The following is a 6,000-nucleotide window of genomic DNA, read 5'->3' as shown; positions in this document are numbered from 1 at the left end:
TTCTGTGATTCCCTAGAAAGTCCTAAAAAAATCTTAGCATAGGACACAAGAAAGAAAAACTAAATGTCAGCTGTCCCTTTTCTAATTGCATAATTTTGTCACATTACTAAAGTTTCTGGAACCTTTGTTTATTTCATTTGTAAACTGGGAAATAAACTATAATTAACATAGCTAATGTAAAAAGTAAATAAACAAATATGTACATATCTGTAAGTAATCACACTTAATACAAATTTAACTTTTCTTCTGGGACTCTGGTAGAAATGAGTGAATTAATTATTCTTTGTTCATGATGCATGTTTATTATTTCTTCATAAAATATACTTATTATTGACATGTTAAGTGAGAAATCATAGTTCAGAAATCTTTTTTCTCCCGTGTGTGTGTGTGTGTGTGTGTGTATGTATGTATGTATCGGCATGTACATATACACATGCATGTGTGTATGTATAATAAAAAAAGGTTGTAGCCACTAATAAAGATAAATATAGAATGAATTGGAGGGTTATTGGTCAGCTCCCACCTGACAAATTACCAGATGGGCCAACCTGATTTTTCACTCAGCTCAGACAATCTAAATTCTCTGGGTACTGTTGACCTAGATGACGGAGGCAGTTCATGACAGTACCTCTATGACTCACATACGTTCTCCTACTACCTTCTGATGCTGGAGAATTTAAGGTTTTCACTGGCAGGATAGGGGCCATTGATCCCTTCAAATGGACTAATTGTTGAGTTGATGGACTCCATCGTAAAAAGGTTCTTATTTGCTTGGTATCCAAGTCCATCAGAGACTTGAGCACTAAGAGAGCGAGAGTTCAGAGGACTCCATGGAGGGGGGAAACCCCTGCTGGTGCAGAAGGCAAAGAAATTACACCTGAGAAGTCCCAGAGTGTTTCCCTGCAGGTGGAAACTAAGTCTACATGTGAATCAGGCATCTCTATGCTTTGGAATCAAGAAAGAAATTGAATAATTACAGATTCCATAGTCTCATTAAAACAGAAAACATAATATCATATATACATATGTTATTTTTCAGATATATGTATTTTGATCTTTTTATACCAACCACAGCTACAGCCCTATTACAACTGACCTTAAAGTGCAGAGACATCTGCATGATATTCTTAGAGTGCAACACTGGTTTTCCTTTGTTAAGCTGGGAGAGGGGAAACCACCCAGGTGAACACTGAGGCTTCATGACTGGTGAAACAGGATATTGTGCACCAGACTAGAGTCTCATGGCTTCTTTTTCTGTCCTCAGATTTGTCTGCTTTGTGCTTCGACCATCTGTGAGTGAAAACCAAGAGAAACACACCTGGTAACTGAGATATCCGCCATGGAGACACTGGTGAGTAGGGAATGCCTCTTTCTACTGAAATGGCACTGTTAGGGCCATTAAATGCAACACTTTTTCCTTTGTCATGGATGTCTGCCATGCATGATCATGGCTCCTGATTCTGGGTTTTGAGTGAGAAGGTGTGGAATTAAGAAAACAGACTTATTAACAAAAAAGGATGGGATCAGGAAGCCTCTTCAATGCTGATGATGACATCAGAGTGCCCCATACCCTCAGTTTGCTTTATTATATAGACATATGGAAATCAAAGATGTCCTTGATACAAAGTCACACATCTGAGGCTAAAACAGGAACTCTCCCAAGGCATAAATTGGAATTCTCCACCATGTATAAGTGAAATAAACGAATATCTGATCAAACACACAGTAAGAGGAAGGGCATGTAAATTGCTTCCTGCAACTTCAGCAAACAAGTGAAGTGGGTGCAGATACTCAGCATAATAGCTAATATGAATGTGGAGGGGGTAGAACTTAGCCTTTTGCTAAGCCTCTACTATACAAAGGCTTTTTGCCATTTATGGTCCACAATATATCCTCCTTTTGTTTTTTAATTTTTAATTTGTGTGCTTAGATTTGCACTCATCTGATGTCTTAGTTTCTGAGATTCTAATTTGGAGGCAGATAGAAAAAATACAAAACCAACACAAAATTAGTATAGCCAATGCTAGCAGATACCCAAACATTCTAATACATTAAAATTACAGTGATTAAAACCTTTAAGCAAATTTTTAGGCAATATAACAAAAATCTATAAAAGTAAAGTTATTAACATGTTCACTAAGTCCAAGTTGGCACCAATACCATTCCAAATCCCTATAAATGCAACCCAATCCCAGTTCAGTCCATTAGGAGCTGTCACAAGGTTCAGGACTCCAGGACAAGTCTACATCCAGAAAAAGTTCACATGGCATTGGAATTGGCACTTTTCTATATTTTGCAGCTTGCATCCAAATCCCAATGACCGCTGCTTCTAGCTGGTAATGATTCAGGTAGACTGGAAAAGCCATTGACAGCATGTGTGAAGATGGAGCTTCTTTTCTCCTCAGCCTGGAGGTGAGACCAGGATGCTTTTCCCTGGAGCTCTGCAACCGTGGTATGGTGAAGAGAACCTTGGGATACACTAAGCTGGGTGGCAAAGGTAAATTTGTAACAGAATTTGAAAAAAGGAAAAAGAGAGCTCTAAATGAGGAGTAGGTCCTATCCTAAAATATGAGTGGGGCATTGAGGTAGAAGGAATAAAGAAACAGTATATATTAAATAAAGCAGCAGAGAATAGCACTATCAACACCCACAACAGACATCTTTGAGGGAAGAATAAAAGAAACCTGAATTATTCAGACAAGACATAGTAAGTGGCCCTTGTGTAAATGAGATCAGTTTACTTGCTACTTGGAAGAAATACCCTAGGCTCATCCATAGTGAGATGGGGCAGACAGTCTTGTGTACCTTTAGTCTTCAGTGGCAAGCCCCAGCACACTGGGCAAGGTTAGGTCACAGGTGGATGGAGCAGGGCTAGAAGAAACTGAACCCTTCCTTAGAAGAGCTAAGGAGAAGCCTACCTTCCAGTGTTCCCCCCCCCCCCAGCAAAGGCATGTAAGTCTGGAAGGCTTTGGCTTAATGACTTTTCTTTTCACTATTGAACAAGGCCCTGATGGAGTCCTATGAGGCCTTGTTGGGGCATTGGAGCTTTTGAGGGTGTATGCCAAGAGCTAGTATTTCACCTGATCACTTTTGGGCTTTTTCTGCCTCTTGGTTATTATAGACCTTACAAACCATGCTCAGAAGATCTCGTTGAGGAGTTTGAGGATTCCCGTTCACCTATATAAACATTTTCCATATATCTGGAGCTATTTGGAAAAAGACAAAACAGTGCTATTAGCTGGATCAAATACAAGAGGGTAGAAGTTTGAAGGAGAAAAAGATTTGGTGTCTCCTGTTCATCAGTATTCAAAAGAAATTATTTTTTACAAGGTAGATTTGCAGGAGTTTCAGGATATGACTCCCTCATTTATATTTTTTTTAAAAATTGACCTTAAATATTTTCTGGGTACACTTTAATAATACCTTTTTTTCTAAAGATTGTAAGAAATACCCGTAATTCGAAAGGTTTGACAAAATATAGTAAATGCTTTTACTACATATGTAGCAGTATTGTCAGTTTTAATCAGTTTAGGAAGTCCAATAATAGAATGCATAGAGACAATGAGCTATAACATGTTTAGCAGCTTCTCCTGTTTGGCAAAGGCTACTATAAATCCAGAATAAGTATCTACTGTAACGTGGACAAAGGACTGTTTGCCAAATGAAGGTATATGAGTAACATCCATATGCCAAAGTTGTCCAGGTAGGAGTCCTCGAAGGTTAACTCCAAATGAAGGGACAGTTTGTAGTACAGAACACCTTGGACAGGATTTAACAATCTGCCATTCTGCTTCCCAAGAAAGTTGAAACTGTTTACACAGGGTTGCAGCATTCTGGTGATGAATAGCATGAGGCTGAATTGCTTGATTTGTCATGGTTTCTCCAATAATTTTCTTTTGGGTAGTTTAATCAACAGAGGCATTCCCTTGTGCTAAAGCTTCAGGGAGCATGGTGTGAGCTTGAATACGTCCTACAAAACATGGAGCTCTATGTTGACATACTAGTCTTTTAAGAAGGAGAAATTTCTGCAATAGTTCCTCATCAGTAGTTGTCCCTAAGACAGCAGTCTCTATAGTGAAAATCACCATAAGTAAATATTTGCTGTTTGTATACAGATTAAAGAAGGAACAGGGGAAATGCTGAAAAGCCACGATAATGGCATGTAATTCTACACTTTGAGCTGATTTTAAGGTGACTGTTTCAGTATAAACTTGTCCATTGATTATTAAGCCTGCATTCCTGAGCTGGATCTGTCAGTAAAAATTGTAGGTGCTTCAGGAATGGGCTCATTAACCATTGTCTTAAAAATGAAAATGTAGTAATTAATAAAAATTGAACTATTTTATTAGCTGGGTAGTGAGAATCAACTTGGACTGTAAAATTTTCAAAAGCAATTTGCCATTTAGTGAAAGTTTCCCAGAGCCATTTTTGTTAATCCTTTGAAAAAATAAACAAAAATAATTTCATGCTCAAAACCTATAAACTGTAAGAGTCGCCATGTCCCTTGATAATCAAGGAGGCAACAAGATCAAAATATGGAGATAAAACTTTCTCATGAGTAAAGGCTAAAAAATTCCATTCAATAGGACCTGAAACTTACCACAATAGTCTCATTGGAGTATAACTCAAGGGACAAATTAGAAAGGCAATTGATTCTTCAGGATTTATGCATTCCAGTTGTGCTTGTTGCAAGGCTTCTTCTAAAAGCTTTAAAGCTTGTTGTCCCACAGCTGTAAGTAGCTGAGATGAAGCTGGTTCAGCTGAGCCCTTCTAAGAATATCAAAAAGTGGCTTCAGTTCCCTAGTACTTAATTTCAAGGAAGGTCTAAGCCAATTAATATCTCCTAATAATTTCTAGAAATTGTTTAAAGTTTGCAAATGATCTATCCAGATTTCTAATTTCTGTGGACGAATTTGTTGTCCCTCAATAATTTCTCCTCAATAAGAAAAAGTTAAAGATTGCTGTATCTTTTCAGGAGCTATATAAAGTCCTGATTCTTTCAAAGAATATTCTAGTTGTTCCAAAATGGTCAACATAGTGTCTTTATCTGAATGAGTAATAATAATATTATCCATATAATGAATTATATTCATCTTAGTCTGCTGCCTTCATCCTGGAGAGATAGCTTGAGCAACATATTTTTGGCACAAGGTAGGACTGTTAGCCATACCTTGAGGCAGAATTCTCCACTGGTATTGCTCCATTGGAGTCTGGAAATTAAGTGAAGGAACACTGAATGCAAAACGCTTGCAATCATGAGGTCTTAAATAAATAATAAAAAAGCAACCCTTCAAGTCAATAATTACAAGGTAATAATTCTATGTAATGGCAGTAGGAGAAGGGAGACCTAGCTGGAGAGGACCCATAATTTCCATCGTCTTATTTATTGCTCTCAATTCTTGTAATACCCTCCAGTTTCCTGATTTCTTTTTAATGACAAACATAGGCATATTCCATGGACCATTAGATGGTTCAATATACCCAACCTGTAGCTTCTCTTGTACCAAGTGAGCAACTGCCCTAAGTTTCTCTTGAGAAAGGGGCCATTGGTCTATCTATACAGGATTATCTAATTTCCAAGTAATTGGGTCTCTAGAATGCATTTTTGGGGTAGCAGGAGCTGCCAAAGCCCCTATGCTAAATTTTGATATTGTAATCCATGCCTTCTGGTATTGGGTGCCACTTCTATGGGGGTGAGAATTCCCCACTGTTCTTTTCCTAGTTCCTTAATGAGCAAAAATTCCTGAGTAAGCAGCTGAGTATTCACTCAGCTATTAGGACTGATGAGCAATGTTCCTATATTTTTCAAAACATTTCTACTGCACAAATTAACTGGCAATCCAGGAAGCACATAGGCTGAAAAAGTCCAGAATGACCTTCTTTATCTTCCCATGATAAAAAACTAGAGCTTTGTTGAGGGGATTTACTCTGCCCTATACCTTGTAGTTCTGTGGCTGCTGCATGAGTGGGCCAGGAAGGAGGCCAATGTAGCTTAGCAAT

Source organism: Saccopteryx leptura, unplaced genomic scaffold (assembly GCF_036850995.1).
Source record: "Saccopteryx leptura isolate mSacLep1 unplaced genomic scaffold, mSacLep1_pri_phased_curated manual_scaffold_17, whole genome shotgun sequence".
Classification (NCBI taxonomy): Eukaryota; Metazoa; Chordata; class Mammalia; order Chiroptera; family Emballonuridae; genus Saccopteryx; species Saccopteryx leptura.
This window is presented reverse-complemented; position numbering follows the sequence as displayed.